Here is an 18,086-nt window from a genome sequence, read left to right as displayed (position 1 = left end):
CAGGAAAGAAATGTGGCCAACGGACACCATTTAAGAGATATATAGCAACAAGTTCAGAAAATTCTCATAAATGGGAGTGGCTAATGCATAGACAATAGCATTGACCTTTGATCCATATATATATATATATATATATATATATATATAAAATATACCTCAAATACATTTGGATCAATTTAATTGTGAGTGCTATAAACTACAAATGAAAGTAAAAAAGCAAATCTGTTGGTATTTTAGAAGAATGAAAGATTATTAACTCATGGCCTGTATGTATTTGGAATGAGAAGGACGTACATAGCTTTCTTTGGATGGGGTGGAATTGAAATTGTGATTTACGGTGACTAAAACCTGACTGCTTTCACATTTTTTTTTTCACTGTTGGGGGTGAAATTCTTGATTGATTTGTGCATTGGGAACTTTTTTTTTTTTTTTTTTGGAGACAGAGTCTCACTTTGTAGCCAAGGCTGGAGTGCAGTGGCGGGATCTCGGCTCACTGCAAACTCCGCCTTCTGGGTTCACACCATCCTCCTGCCTCAGCCTCCCAAGTAGCTGGGACTACAGGTGGGCGCCACCATACCTGGCAAATTTTTTTGTATTTTTAGTAGAGACGGGGTTTCACCGTGTTAGCCAGGATGGCCAGGATGGTCTCAACCTCCTGACCCTGTGATCCACCTGCCTTGGCCTTCCAAAGTGCTGGAATTACAGGTGTGCGCCTGCCTGAGCCACTGCACCTGGACGGGAACTTTTGAATTAACTAAGGAAATTGACAAAATAAAGAATGACTCCTTATGTGACATGCAGAAAATATTTTGTGTCATTCGTGGTACATTTATCATATTTTCTATAGGTTTGTACTATGTTACTCCACTTCTTAGAATTCCAAGTAGTTCAAAGCCAGCAGGGACTGGTATATTATAGCATATTTAACCTAAGCAACTCTAAAAGCTAACAAAACCAAGTATCTACGAACTTTAGCCATAGCTACCATCAACATGAAGAATGTAATAGGCAAAATGTTTTACATGCTGAATACGCACTACTGAATTCTGTATATATTTTTTGCAGTTTCAATTTAAAAGTATCCTAGTTAGATATTTCATCTATACCCTGGTATAGTAATAAAAATTCAGATACTGCTCAACGAGGAAGCACATTTTCAAAGCAACAGACCTGAAAACTAGTATTTTATTTGATATTTTAAATGCTTATTTCATTTTCTGGTTAAAGATGTTTGTGAAGGTAAAATTTAAAATAGATACTTTATGTTATTCTATTATATAACATTGAAATTAAATTTTTTATTAGTAAATGTAGAAAAGGAAAGTCTGAAGCATTGACTGAGAAAGATTTAGTAAATGGAGAATTTTGACTATTAAACATCCCATTTTAACAAAAATATGCATAAAATATTCTTAGGATGATTTAATTAACCTTTTAATAAATACGAAAGACATTATGAAAAAATTAAAGAATACATCACATTGCAGAATCAAAAGTAATAAAAATCACTCAAATTCTACTGCTCAGAAATGAAAATAATTGCTAAACATTAGGTGGCAGTATTTCAGACATTCCTATATAAATATACTTGAATGAGGCCCAGAGCAGTGGCTCACACCTGTAATCCCAGCACTTTTGGAGGCCGAGGCGGGTGGATCAGGAGGTCAGGAGATCGAGATCATCCTGGCTAACACAGTGAAACCCCGTCTCTACTAAAAATACAAAAAAATTAGCCGGGCTTGGTGGCAGGCGCCTGTAGTCCCAGCTACTCGGAAGGCTGAGGCAGGATAATGGCATGAACCCCGGAGGCGGAGCGTGCAGTGAGTGGAGATCCCGCCACTGCACTCCATCCTGGGCGAAAGAGCAAGACTCCGTCTCAAAATAAAAATATAAATAAATAAATACACACATGCATTCTTCATTTATAAAATACATTTAATATTTTTAAATAAATAAAAGTCAAAACATTGATAAAATGACTGTAGTTATTTGTATGAATATATGCATGTGTGTTTGTACAGATGCATTAAGAAATCTTAATCCTCAAAATGATGAACATTTTAGAAGAAATATTAAGAATAATGAGTTTGGGATCTGTATCATCCTTTCTTTTTCTGTTTTTTTGAGACGGAGTCTCGCTCTGTCGCCCAGGCTGGAGTGCAGTGGCACGATGTCAGCTCACTGCAAGCTCCGCCTGCCGGGTTCATGCCATTCTCCTGCCTCAGCCTCCCGGGTAGCTGGGAGGGACTACAGGCGCCCGCCACCACGCCCGGCTAATTTTTCGTATTTTTAGTAGAGACGGGGTTTCACCGTGTTAGCCAGGATGGTCTCAATGTCCTGACCTCGTGATCCACCCGCCTTGGCCTCCCAGAGTGCTGGGATTACAGGCATGAGTCACCGCACCCGGCCCCTCCCCATTAATTAAGGTGAGAAATGCATAAATGATGATGGTAGTCATTGACGCACCAGTTACGAAAGAGTGAGGCCGGGTAACTGGATGACACCTGCACAGGGCTCTGAGGTCTCAAGGAAAATGACAGGTGTTTGTGTATTCCAAAAATGTGGACATGATGGCATGAGGCCCAATGAAGAAGGGGTAGATTATGAATGGTGTTAGCCTGAACATAAGGAGACTGAGATAGTGTAGTTTTAAAAATGGCAGCATGAAAAAAGGTGAATGCTAACCCCACCCCACCTTATGGTAAGTGTCTGAAGAATAATCTTCCTAGGGACTACTAGTGGGTATTCTTAAAGGACAGAGGCAGCTTTCTGTTTGAGTAGGAAGGTATTGGAAGCAGTATATGAAGGAATAAAAATATAAAAGAGAGAAATATTGGAGCAAGAGTGAGAAGTATGGTTAAAGATAAAGAAATGGCAGAGCACTTTAGGGAAATATAGTGTGAGACAGAAAAGACGCATTTCTGAGTGATGAAAATACTAATCATGGCTGACACTTACACAGCATTTATCTTATGTCAAGCATTTACGTGTATTAACTGTTATGATGCTCACATTAACCCCAGGAGGTCAGGCCTATCACTTTACAGGAAGTTTAAGCAACTTCTGAAATATTAACAATTCTTCTGAATCGCTTCTCTGGTGACAGGAATAAGAGTCGCAGTAGCATCAACTTGCTAAAAAGTTTAAAATGGTGCTCAGAATAAAGGTATTTTACTGCTTTTTGAGACTCTTGTAAAATGGCTTGAAATGTCTTTGCCCTGAATCTCTGCCAGTGGGAAATTGGATGAATTGCTAAAGAATATGGAATTAATTATCCAAAAACACTTTAGATATTTCTCTTTGTATAGGGTATTGTAAATGGTCTTTAGCTAATTATAATTTAATATCTCATTTGTCTCTCTCATACATAGGTATATATGATATATACACATGTGTATGTGTACAATTCATCTATGTGTCTATGTAGCTACCTGTGTATGCATGTATGTATGTATGTATCTGCCTATCTATTAATCTATATGTATCTACCTACCTGTCTATATCTGTGTCTATCAACTTCAGGAATGCTTGGCATTCTTCTAACATCTGCGGGGTATTTAGGGATTAGGCTATGATGATAGATTTCCAGCTTCATTTCTTTTTAAAATCTTTTATTCTTCTTGCTCATTTTCCTTTTCCTGTCCCTAAAGGACAGTTTCTCCTCAATTTAGGACTTCTTCCTTTTGCTCTCTTATCATTTGCAGACTTTCTGTTCTCAGCCAGAACATCCCTTTTGTGCACTGTACAACCTGTTGACACTGTCACAGTTGCCACTTGATCATTGCAGATAACGGAGGAAGTAGCAATTCTGCAATGGGTGGCTTATCTCTTGGCTTTATAACTGGATATCTTCATCTGCCATTCAGTCACTCTTTTTTATTATGGAGACATGTTTTCTGGGAAAATGCTACCATGAAGCAGGACCAATCTCCAGTTCAAGGCACCTCTTGATTTGTTCATTCCAAAGCATCCCCTCTTAGGAATTAGGGCTCAGATCACGGGGTCATCTATTCTGTAAGTAAAAGGCTGACAAAAAGTCTGTTACTTCACTGCTCTTTACATTAGGGTAATATTAACAATGGAAATCCAGTTTGTTCAATAAAACAAGTGTCGATGAAGAGTCAAACTCGGTAAAATATTTTAAGAGACTTATTCTGAGCCAAATATGAGTGACCATGGCACATGACACAGCCCTAAGGAGATCCTGAGAACACGTGCCCAAGGTGGTCAGGGTGCAGGTTAGTTTTATACATTTTAGGGAGACATGAGACATCAATCAAATACATTTAAGAAACACATTGGTTTGGTTCAGAAAGGCGGGACAATTCAAAGCAGGGGTTGGTGGGGGGCTTTCAGGCTATAGGTAAATTTAAACATTTTCCAATTGACAATTGGTTGAGTTTGTCTAAAAACCTGGGATCAAAGGAAAGGATATGTTCAGGTTAAGCTAAAAGATTGTGGATACCAAGGTTCTTCTGAAGTCTTATAGTGGCTGCCGTTAGAGATAATAGATGACAAATATTTCCTATTCACACCTTTAAAAGGTGCTTGACTTCTACTAATTTCTTCAGGATTGGGAGGGCTTGGAAGAAAAAGATCTAGTTATGTCAATAGAGATTCTTTACAGATGCATATGTCCCCCAACAAAGGGCAGCTTTGCAGGACCATTTCAAAATATGGCAAAGAAACCTGCTTTTGGGGTAAAATTTTTTTTACTTTCTTCTTTGTCACATAATGTTATGCCAGAGTCAGACTGCAAAGTAAACCATGACATACAGGGTTAAATAAAATCCATCTGATGAGAATTTATGGTTAGTAGGGGATGACTCCCCAGACCCCTTAGATTGGAATTTGGGCAAAATAAAATATCAGAGCTTAGTCTTCACAAGTTATTGAAAAACAATGAGTTACCAATTTTATTTATTTGTATTCTTTCAGTGGTCTTCAACAGGTGGCTCATGAATTCACATATTTGACAATTTTAATGTGAAATAAATTTAAGATATTACAACAACAATCATATAGGAAAAGATAGATAAATAAGAAACTATAAAAATTATACTTTCAAACCTTTCCCTATCTAAGACACAGGGTTTATCTGATCTCACACAGATATTGAACATACGATTTAATGTTTAAAATTAATTTTTCTCACTTTAGAAAATTGGCATCTTGAGGCCGGGCGCAGTGGCTCACGCCTGTAATCCCAGCACTATGGGAGGCCAAGGTAGGCGGATCACGAGATCAGGAGATCAAGACCATCCTGGCTAATGCGGTGAAACCCTGTCTCTACTAAAAATACAAAAAATTAGCCAGGCGTGGTGGTGGGCGCCTGTAGTCCCAGCTACTAGGGAGGCTGAGGCAGGAGAATGGCGTGAACCCAGGAAGCGGAGCTTGCAGTGAGCGGAGATCATGCTACTGCACTCCAGCCTGGGCAGCAGAGCGAGATTCTGTCTCAAAAAAAAAAAAGAAGAAGGAAAGAAAATTGGCATCTTGAAACAAAAGAAAGTGTCTGCTTTCCCCTTAAAGAATCATAAAGAAATATAATCAATTAGACTGAGATAGCCTAGAATTTAAAGCTTAATCAATTTTATTGATTGGCTTTGAGAATTTTATTGAAATGTCATATATTTATAAATTAAGACTAAGATGATACATATACTATCTACTGATTTTAAAATACAACAAATCATTTAACTAAATAAAATTAAAGATTGTAGTCTTTTAAACTTACCAACCAGAAATAATAATAAGCCAGTGAAATAAAAGATGTTCCAATAGAGAAATCCTTTGTCATTATATGACATACATTTTAATATGTTACACAGATAATCTGTGTATTTAAAATTTAATGATAAAAATTATTTGCAACATTTAACTGAAAATTTTTTATTCAGAATTTATCTTGAGACTTGACATGTATTAATGTAATTAATGTACCTTATAAGTAAATATTGATTATATTAAATGTTTAGAATTGGGTCGAATGTGTATCTCTTCTCCTCTGATAACTTAGTTCATTCTATGAAATGGTGCTAGAGACTAAGAAATACAGAGGTTCTGTTATCAAGTGTCATGAACATCAAGTGCCTTTTTCTCCACTAATGTTAGAATGCCTCTCCAATTATCCTCTTTAGTAAACTGTGAGCTGAAAATAGTGAAGTCTGATATTGCAAACAATGTCTCCAGTATAGTTTGCTTGAGATGACAATCTTTTCTAAGAACATTTTTCTTGTCACATAAAGTATGTCACACGGTGGCATATTCCCACTTAAAGTTAACGTGTACTAATATAAAGGCCTCAGCAGAATGTATTAAGTGGATTTCTTTTGGCATTGGGTAAAGGAATCTTTCAAGGATTCTGTGGATATACAAACAAGAAACAAATTTCAAAAGAGGCATATGCACAAAATTTTTATAACCTGTTAGAATCATGATCTGGACTAAACACAAATAAGTGAACCGAAGTACAACACAATACAAAGCAAAAATAAAAAATAAACAGGAAATTTAATTCTATACGATGCAGAAACTATGTGCCAATACTCAGTGTAAACATACACTATTAGGAGGAAGTTGCTGCCACACAAGCAGATGGCAGAGTTTAAGCAAAGCTGAAGAAGTTAGGTAGTGGCGTGCGGAGGGATCACTTTGATTATTGGCGTAGTTCCTACCCTCCTGTTATTCTGGTTACCATACATGAGTGAGGTGTCTCCAATGGGTTTCGAGGGTTACAAATACCTTCCTGCATATTAGTCTACCTTCCTTAGAACTTCTTAAGATGGGCCATTGTCTCATGATACTCAATAATTCAGGAAAATCAATAATTGGGATTAAAGTAAACCAATTAATTACATACTTCTTTATCACAGTGTGACATAAACATACATTTTCAGACAAGTTTTCATTACCGGGCAACTATGATATCTACCCAATGTTGTGGCCAAAGTTGGAATATTCACAGTTCCCCCATACTTATGCCCTCCGTGTTTTGGTTTTCCAGATACATGCTGTTGCTTGTACTTCAAATACACTTTCCCTATATCTCTGTCAATTCACGTCTTTCTCAAAAAGAACAGAGAAGTCAAATGGCTCCTCTACTAAACCTCTAAACATATATGATTTCTCCTGTCTTGACATTTTTACCAATTCCTATTCTCATTATAAGCTAAGGTATCCGACTTTCACTTCTCTTCCTCTAACACCCCTGGCTTTCTTACCCCATTGTCTACATAGCTCAACTTCTTGCAAGTTGTCCATTCTTGCTCTCTCCTCTGTCTACAGCGGTTTGCCTTCTGCTCCCACTGTTCACAAAACTTCTGTCCTCCATGTATTCATTTACAATGTTTTAGCCTTGGGCTGACCATACACCAGCTGTTCACAAAATTTATGTTGAACTGAATGACACTCGAATCAATAAATAAAGGAAAAAAGGGGAACAGAAGGGGAAGCAAACAACATCCTTCTTCACATGATGGCAGAAGGAGAAATACAGAGCAAAGAGAGAAAAGACCCATATAAAACCATCAGATCTCACAAGAACTCACTATCACGAGAGCAGCAGCATGGGGGTAACAGCTCCCATGATTCAGTTACCTCCCACTGGGTCCCTCCCACGACACATGGGGATTATGGTAACTACAATTCAAGATGCGATTAGGGTGGGGACACAGCCAAACTAGATCAGTGCTACAACTGACTTCACTGTAAATGAGTTTACAATGGGTAACTCCATATTATCTGAACCAAACAGCATAGACAGACCTCAAGAAGAGTAAAGAAATCTGTCTCATGTACATGGTATACCATCAATAAGGAAACTGAGGAAGATTCACAGAGGGAAGTCATCGCCCTGCAGCAGGCAATTATATCTAAACCAGTGAGATAGGAACAGTGCAAAGAAGAACTAGAACAAAGATACTGTCTGGCATAGAAAGTCCAGTATTAAAGACACAGAAGGCCCTACATTTGTCCAGTAAAGCCATGCTTGATTAATGCCTTGGAAACCCTGGAGACTGGATCAGAAATCTGTATATAAAATGGTTCTTCCTGGATAAAGTTGAGAGAAAAAGAAAGCTTATTGTCTTCAAGTAGAAACTGGGATAAGCTGTGGGCCATCTGGCTTTTCTGTTGCAAAAACCAGGCTTAAATCTACATCTTTCTATAGTCATGAATGAGCAAACTGATTTTGAACAATCATCTAACAACGAAATATCTAGGATTCAAAAAGAATGTACTTATGAAAAGAATGTAACACAAGAAATCTGAAAATTAGAAAATTTCCCCTTTTTACACTAAAAAAGACAGAAGAGCCATGATTTTTAAAAAAACTGGAGCAGTAAGCTTGTAGTGGGAAAAGTGATGGTGAGAAATGCAGGCATAGAAAGGAAGCAGGCTTAGGTAAGACGAGAAAACACAAGGAAATCCAAAATCCCAAATAAAATAATTTTGCCTTAAATTTTATTATGTTTAATAGTAGACTGCTGTTTTCTTTTGTCAATTGCTGTCAGATGAGTTTTGCTCTTTTGATTTATTTTAAAAGAAACATTAACTCTTGGTTGGGCATGGTGGTTCATGCCTGTAATCCCAGCACTTTGGGAGGCCGAGGTGGGCAGATCGCTTGAGGCCAGGAATTCAAGACCAGCCTGGCCAACATAGAGAAACCCTGTCTACTGCAAAATAAAAAAAATTAGTCGGCTGTGGTGGCACATGCCTGTAATCCCAACTACTCGGGAGGCTGAGGCACAAGAATCACTTGAGCGTGGGAGGTGGGGGTTGCAATGACGTCACCACAGCCTGGGCGACAGGGGGAGACTCTGTCTCAAAAAAAAAAAAAAAATTAGTGGCCGGGCATGGTGGCTCACGCCTGTAATCTCAGCACTTTGGGAGGCTGAAATGGGTGGATCACAAGGTCAGGAGTTCAAGACCAGCCTGGCCAATATGGTGAAACCCCCTCACTACTAAAAATACAAAAATTAGCTGGGCATGGTGGCAAATGCCTGTAGTCCCAGCTACTTGGGAAACTGAGGCAGAAGACTCGCTCGAACCCAGGAGATGGAGATTGCAGTGAGCCGAGATCGCACCACTGCACTCCAGCCTGGGCACAGAGAGAGAGCCCATCTCAAAAAAAATAATAATAATAAAAATAAAATTAGCAAAAAATTAGCCAAAAATTCATTAAAAATAAATATAAATATATTTATATATACATTTTATTCATTCATTATATATACATTTTATTCATTCATTAATACAATCATTTTATTAATCATTCAATAAAATGAATTCATTATATATAATGAATGAATAAAATGTATTTTTCCATTAGGGATTTAAAAGGAGCATTGGATAAATTAAAAAATTTTTTTGTCTTTTCTTTTGAAAAAAATATAAATTTAATGATGTATTTTTGGACTTTGATTAAAAATAATTCAATTTTATCTGTAAGCATAAATATTAGAAATACTCAGAGAAATTTAGCAGAAGGATAAGCATCATTTTGTAATGACAATAATTAAGTAGGGCTGCATAAGTGGAAGAATGGTCATATAAATGCCTTTTTTTTTTTTTTGAGACGGAGTCTTCACTCTGTCGCCCAGGCTGGAGTGCAGAGGTGCTATCTATGCTCACTGTAAGCTCCGCCTCCTGGGTTCACCTCATTCTTCTGCCTCAGCCTCCGGACTGGCTGGTACTACAGGTGCCCACCGGCTGATTTTTTGTATTTTTTTAGTAGAGATGGGATTTCACAGTGTTACCCAGGATGGTCTCAATCTCCTGACCTCGTGATCCGCCCGCGTCGGCCTCCAAAATTGCTGGGATTACAGGCGTGAGCCACCACGCCTAGCCAGATTTTTTTTTTTTTTTTCAGAGGCTCCCTCTGTAGCCCAAGCTGGAGTGTAGTGGCGCGATCTCGGCTCACTGCAGCCTCCGCCTCCCGGGTTCAAGCAATTCTCCTGCCTCCGCCTCCTAAGTACCTGGGACTACAGGCACGCACCACTAAGCCCGTCTAATTTTTGTATTTTTAATAGAGACAGGGTTTCACCATGTTGGCCTAGGATGGTCTTGATCTGACTTCGTCATCTGCCCGCCTCTGCCTCTCAAAGTGCTGGGATTAGAGGCACGAGCCACCGCAGCCGGCCGACAGATTTTATTTCATCTGTAAAGTTCTATAATGTCATTCACAATAAAATAAAAAGATATTATGCAAACCAAACAAAATTTTGCAAGATATGTGATACACTAGACATAGAAAATTCTTGCATATCAGTAAGAAAATAACTATAAATAGATAAAATCCATGAATAGTAACAAAAGTATAGGATATTAGAGAAAGAGTATTTGACAGAATGAAAGAAAAAAATGGTTGTTTTAGGATAAGTGGTCTGAGATGCATTCCTGTGTTATTTCATTAGCTTGTATGTATTTAATATATTCTATATGTGTTCAACAATTGATGCAGATTCAAAAACAAAAAAAAGTTCGTTTAGTAAGGAGATATACAACAACAAAAATCTCCTATAAAAGTGGATTACAATAATGAAAGTATCTAGAAATCTAATTTTAAAAAGTGGTACTCATTATCTGGGATCATCTGGGAAGAACTCATTTAATAGACCATTTGAGTAGACACTTGAGGATGAAGATAAATTTTCAGGCAGATTAATAACAATGGGGAGAGTTTTCAAGGCAGAGGAGATGACTTTGATAAAACGAGGAAAGCATGAAGTTTATGTAGCTTGAAAAGTGTGTTGTATTCAGGTAGTCATGCACTGACTCCATCACTCTTGCATTTTGTTTGTTTGTTTTGAGGTGGAGTCTCGCCCTGTCGCCCAGGCTGGAGTGCAGTGGCGCGATCTCGGCTCACTGCAAGCTCCGCCTCCCGGGTTGACGCCATTCTCCTGCCTCAGCCTCCAGAGTAGCTGGGACTACGGGCGCCCGCCACCACGCCTGGCTAATTTTTTTGTATTTTTCTTAGTAGAGACGGGGTTTCACCGTGTTAGCCAGGATGGTCTTGAACTCCTGACTTCGTGATCTGCCCGCCTCGGCCTTCCAAAGTGCTGGGATTACAGGCGTGAGCCCCCACGCCCGGCCACACTCTTGCATCTTTTATTGGAGGCTCTGAGGAAAGGTCTGCTTCCACGTTTGTTCAGATTGTTAGCCACACTTAGTTCCTTGAGTGGGTATTATTGCAGTCCCCATTTCCTTGCTGGCCATCAGCTGGGACCAGCCTTTCCTCCTAGACTGTCCCTGTTCCTTATGCTTTTTTTTCATGGGCCTTTCCAGCAGCACGAACATTTCAAATATCTCTGCCTCTCCCTCCTGCCCCGTCTCTCAGAAATCAACTGCACATGGTCTCAGCTTTTAAGGGCTCATAGTGATTAGATTGGACTCATATACGGTCCTCATTTTAATGTTCATAATTCTAACTGCAAAGTCTCTTTTGTCAGGTAATACAGCATATTCAGGTCTCAAGGATTAAAGTGTGAGCATCTTTGGGGGTTTTTATTCTGCTTACAACATTTACCTAGAGTATAAATTCAAGACATAAGGCAGAATCTTATGAGAAAAAGAAAGTACTATTTTGAACATACCTGTGGCAATCCTAAATGGGAATTAGATTCAGATTTGGCAGTTCTTGATAAAAGTCAAGGCTGAAGAAATCATTTGGTAGTCATCATGTTATACATTTTGTAAATGAAGCCATTATTATATATGAGAGGGTTAGCATTCACCCAGGGAGACTTCAAGTCAGTTTACAAAGTTAATATTCTGTGGCACGTTCAATAGTAGCACCACCTTTTATTCAATTGGATAGTAGCCTGGGGTGAAGATTAAAAAGAAAGAAATATAACTATCTCTATATGGAGATGCCATGAGGTATAAAGAATTTGTATATAGATATATATGGAGAAATATTTATGCATACAGGAAATCCTAAGGAATCCACACACGCACGCACACACGCCCGCACACATGCACACATTAAGATGATAAAGCTGTGATATTTTTAGGCATAACTTTGTAGTAAGATGTTACATCAGGAACAGGAAACTACTATAGCAAAGCACCCAGAACAGTCTAAATAGTCTTGAAACAGAAAATTTTCTACCAAACTATATTAATTTGGTGTTGCATTAGCATAGATAGACATATAAATTTAATGAAATAATATTGAGTGTTAATCAATAAACCTTATATTTATGAGCAATTGATTTTTAAAAGGATGCCAAGAAAATTCAAAGGGGAAATAGTAGTCTTGTCAACAAATAGTGTTGGGACAACTGTACATATGCATGCAAACAAACGAAGTTGGATTCTGACCTTACCTTACACACAAAGTTGATCAAAACCTAAATGTAAGACCTAGAAGTAAAAAACTCATAGAAGAAAACATAAGCAAAATCTTCATGACCTTAGATTAAACAATGGTTTCTTAGATATAGCACCAAATTACAAGCAACAAAAGAAAAAAAAGGGGGCTATATTATGCTTAATTAAAACTAAACTTTTTCTTCAAAAGAAAAAGTCAAGGAAGTGAAAAGACAACCTACAGAATGGGAGAACAATTTTGCAAATCATACATCTTCTAAAAGACTTGTATTCAGAATATGTATCTTACGACTCAATAATAAAAAAAAATAACCTATTTTTAAAATGGAGAAATGATTTGAGTAGAAAATTCTCCAAAAAAGATACACAATAGGCAAGAAGCACATGAAAAGATACTCAACATTATTGGTCATTTGAGAAATGCAAATCAAAACCACCAGGAGATACCATTTCATACTATGATCAAAAAGAAAATAACAAGTATGTTTGAGAATGTGGAAACAATCCCACATAAATCACTGGTGGGAACGCAAAACGATGCAGCCATGGTAGGAACAATTTTGCAGTTGCACTTTGGGAGGCCAAGGCGAGAGGATCACCTGAGGTCAGGAGTTTGAGTCCAGCCTGGCCAACACAGTGAAAACCCATCGCTACTAAAAATACAAAAATTACCCGGGCGTGGTGGCAGGCACCTGTAATTCCAGCTACTCATGAGGCTGAGGCAGGAGAATTGCTCAAACCTAGGAGGCAGAGGTTGCAGTGAGCTGAGACCACGCCACTGCACTCCAGCCTGGGCGACAGAGTGAGACTCTGTCTCAGAAAAAAAAAGAAAAGGAAAGAAAGAAAAGAAAAAAAAAGTTAAACAGTGTTATCAAATGACTGGACAATTCTACTCCTTAGGAATATCTCCCAAAGAATGAAAAACATGTCTACAAAGAACCTGGACACAAATGTTTATAGCAACATTATTTGTAATGGCCATAAAGACAATGCAAATGTCCATCAATTGATGAATGGATAATCAAAAAGTGGTATATCCATACAATGGAATATAATTTAGCCATAAAAGGAATGAACTACTGATACATGATACATGTATGAATCATGAAAACATTAAGTGAAAAATGCCAGACACAAAATGTCACATATTCTATAATTCTACTTATATGAAATGCCCAGAAAAAGCAAATCTATAGAGACAGAAGGTAGATCAGTGATTGCCAGGGGCTAGAGAGAAGAGCAAACAAGGACTGGCTAATAAGAGACACAGGATTTTTTTGTTGTTGTTCAGTGATGAAATTATTCTGGAATTTGCAGTGATTATCCCGTAACCTTGTGAATATGCTAATCACTGAGTTGCATCCTTGTTAAGGACAAATATTATGGTGTATGAATTATATCTTAATTTTAAATAGTACAGTAAATTAAAAACAAATTGTGTTTCAATAAAATATTATTTTAATACCACAAAATCAATTACTGTAATTCACTATATTAACAATGTGGAAGAAAATCTCATCTCAAAGGATGCAGAATATATTTTTTAATATGCAAACAATAGAATGAAATGTATTTAATCTGGTGAAAGATAATCATAAAATCTTACAAAAATATTATAATTAATAAGGAAATATGGTAAGCTTTCCTTATGGGATCAGAAAGAAAATTCCCTAGTCAGTTCAATAAGAAAAAAAAAGTAAGAATTAGCAAGAAAGAAATACACAGGTCATTATTTGCTAAGGACATTATTGTATATGTAGAATATCTAAAATAAAATATTAGAACGAATAACTAAATATAGCTATCAGGATCACTGGTTACAATATGAGCACATAAAAGTCTATTTTATTTCCTTACACTACCAATAACCAATTACAAAATAAAATTTTATAAATATATCATTTAGAATCAATATTTTGTTAACTTCATAAAATTAAAGTTTTATGAAAGTTTTTCTTTTTAAATATATTTTCAAAAATTGAAGAATTCTTCAAGTCAGTTAAATGGTTTTAAATATTTCTGGCCTGCAGCAACAAGGTTAAATCTGCGTGTGATAATGGATCTCTCTACTGATATTAGAGCTATCCCATTACTGAAAACCATTTTTAGATATAAATGGCAGGCACCTAAGAATGACTTAATTTCCTGTGGTGTTCCTTTAAAACAATTTTCCAAAACAGGCAAATCTTGCTCTCTCCCTCTCTCTCTTTCTCTTTAAAAAGTAACACAGGCTCATTTTTAAAGTTGCAATCAAAACAGGCAGGTAAAAAGTAGAAAATTAAAATGACCCATCGGGCTTGTCTTAAAATTAACTACTGATAATATTTTGGTATATGTCCTCATATGTTTTAATGTATTTTTTCAGGTTTGTTCTATCAAAACCTAATTTAACAAAATCTGAGCAAATCATCCACTTCCTTTCCTAATATCCTTTTATACTGTGTGTTTATACATGTGGTTATGAATATATGTTCACAAGTGAGGGTATATATACACATACACACATACATGTGTGAGAGAGAGACATAGGCAGAGGCAGACAGAAAGGCAGAGAATAGCTAGGAAAGTTGAGCTCAATATAATATTGTAATTATAATATGCATGCTATTTTAAAATTGCTTTCGTTTCTGAATTTAGACAGCATATAGAACTTGATAAATACAGTAATTAGAAATCCGAGAGTTATTTGCATACTTACACATCTGAAGTATCTTCCTATGTACAGATAAACATTAACCACAATTATCTACACATATTGCTTGAATTTTTTCCTCCAGCTGTCATGTTAAAGCCATGATTGACACTTGTTTCCATACTATTTGAGAATTTAATATTTGGTTGAAATTCTCTGATCCTAAAACATACTGCTTGGAAATACACATTTTGTTTTCATACACATGGGATGTTGCACATATACCGAAATTAAAGAATTACAATTAGTTGGTACCCAGCTTGCATCCTTAAGCAATCTTTGTAAATACTATTTTTCTTATTAACGCTGCTTTCTGTTCTCATTAAGTTTCAACAGAGTACTCTCAGCAATTTAAAACGTATTGTTCCTTCAGTTAAATAGGCAATTTCCCTCTCAACAAATGCCTGGACCTTAAAGTAAGGTGTGGAAATGGACAAAATAGTCCCAAATATTTTAACCAGCAATATAAACTTTTGCAATGCTTTTATAGGATGTTTAAAATAACAAGAAAGACTTGGTTCTCATGATTTTCACCAACGGTGGCTACAAACAGTCTTCTTCTTTACTATGTTTGAATGGCGTATTTCACTTCACGTATCCTTTACTTGCTGCTAGAGCCTTAATATTGCTAGGGGAAAAAGCTTACCTAGCTCCGTGTTTGTATATGTCAGCTAGCCAAAAGATATTTGGAAACCAATAAATGTTCGCCTTTCTAACATTTGCTTAAACCTACCTGGAATTAACGTTCTCCTCTTTCCTCTTCTCTCACCTCAAGAAAAAATAAATCTGTATACAGAAGTTGACACAAAATATATTAAATAAGGCTGGTATTCAGCCCTCTTGCATTCAAGCAAGAATTACACGTGTGTAAAACAGAAGAAAATGTCTTGATAGTATTCTGTACCCGTGCTGTCAAATTACCCTTCGATATGTCTGCAATTTTCTCAGTAAAACACATTTTGTTTATTTTGGATTAGGAGCAAGCTCTTGAATGGCTACCAGGATTTATTAGCCTGGTAAAGAAGCAGCACTACACAGAAACAACGAATATAATGTGCCCTTTGCTATGGTTTTAAGGTCCCCTTCAAACTCATGTGAAATGTAATTGCCATTGAAACAGTATTAAGAGGTGGGGGCTTTAAGAAGTCATGCAGGCTGCTGTTTTATTTTTTTTCAGGTTTGTTCTATCAAAACCTAATTTAACAACATCTGAGCAAATCATCCACTTCCTTTCCTAATATCCTCATTTTCACTACTCTCTCCTTCAGCCGCAATGATCCATTCCATCATCTAACATTAATTTAGTAAAGATTTATTAAATCCCTTCTCTGTACAAATCATTTTATAGGATCTGAGTAAAGATACAGTGATTAGCATATGGCAGCCCTTGTCCTTTAACATGGCAAGAGCAACTTTTCCTATTTTCAAGAGCTTGAGTATTCTGTCACTAATAGATCTAAAACTATCCAAGTTTACCTAGCCAACTTTTTCCCTTAAACTTCTGCCTCCCTTTTACAAAACTTCAAAAAAAGAATTCCCAGTTTAATCATGCTGTTAAAACAGATTTTCACATCATCCCATAGTTACATAAAGGGCAGTCTCCTTAGCTCATACTTAAAATCATATCTTTTCAACCCTTGAGTATTGATACCATTACCTCAAACAATCATATAGCTACTGTCTTTCAGGTTATTCATAATACAATAATTTGAATATGCAAAAACACCACGGAATTTAAATGAAAAGTAACGAATGCACCCTACTCCCCTCAAAAATCAATTAATAAAATTTGTAATTTCAACAAATATTTTTGAATATTTACAAATCAGAAACAAAAATGGCTAACTGGAAACACAAAACAGATAAAAGATTTGGTAAATTAACCCAACATGCAATTTTGAAAAATGTAAATTTAATTTTTACTTAATAAGTGATTTCTCAAAAAGTAACGTTAATAAAGGGCATTGTCAGAAATTTTGAGTCTTTTAGTAGTGAAAACATCTGTTTGAACTAAAACTAGGAGACACAGAATGATAAGAACATATGAAGTTTTAGCTAAATATCCACGAATTACAAGGTTATTCTCTATTGGTTTGGAGTACTCATTTACACACTAATACTCAGCTTTAGGAATTTAGGGACTCATTAACTTTGCTAAACATGGAATTTAGGGTTTTTTTAAAAACTACTTATTTCTTCACTATTTTTATATCCAAGTATACTCTTCTCATTACTCACAAAGGACAAATCTTCACCAAGCCCCTGCCCCTATAGTCAGGATAGTAATTTCATTCAAGCATCCCTTGAGAGCAATTATTTATGCTCGCTGCAGAAATTAGGGTAAATTTGTTGTGGTCCCGTTTATTTTCTGGAGATTGGCAATTACATGTAAAATAATTTGAACGCTTGATAGATAGACTCATACATATTTGGTTAATACAAGTAAAGCAGGGGGAGGCCAGGCGTGGTGGCTCACGCCTGTAATCCCAGCACTTTGGGAGGCCAAAGTGGGTGGATCACAAGGTCAGGAGACAGAGACCATCTTGGCTTACACGGTGAAACCCCGTTTCTACTAAAAATACAAAAAATATTAGCCGGGCGTGGTGGCGGGTGCCTGTAGTCCCAGCAACTTGGGAGGCTGAGGCAGGAGAATGGCTTGCACCAGGGAGGCGGAGCTTGCAGTGAGCTGAGATCATGCCACTGCACTCCAGCCTGGGGAACAGAGCAGGACTCCGTCTCAAAAAAAAATAAAAAAATTAAAAAAAATAAAAAATGGAGTGGGGGGCTGGGCGCGGTGGCTCACGCCTGTAATCCCAGCACTTTGGGAGGCCGAAGCAGGCAGATCACAAGGTCAGGAAATCGAGACCATCCTGGCTAACAAGGTAAAACCCCGTCTCTACTAAAAATACCAAAAATTAGCTGGGTGTGGTGGCGGGCGCCTGTAGTCCCAGTTACTGCGGGAGGCTGAGGCAGGAGAATGGCCTGAACCCAGGAGGCAGAGATCGCAGTGAGCCGAGATAGCTCCGCTGAACTCCAGCCTGGGCAACAAAGGGAGACTCCATCT

This window comes from Gorilla gorilla, chromosome 16, assembly GCF_029281585.2.
Source record: "Gorilla gorilla gorilla isolate KB3781 chromosome 16, NHGRI_mGorGor1-v2.1_pri, whole genome shotgun sequence".
In the NCBI taxonomy this organism is placed as follows: domain Eukaryota; kingdom Metazoa; phylum Chordata; class Mammalia; order Primates; family Hominidae; genus Gorilla; species Gorilla gorilla.
This window is presented reverse-complemented; position numbering follows the sequence as displayed.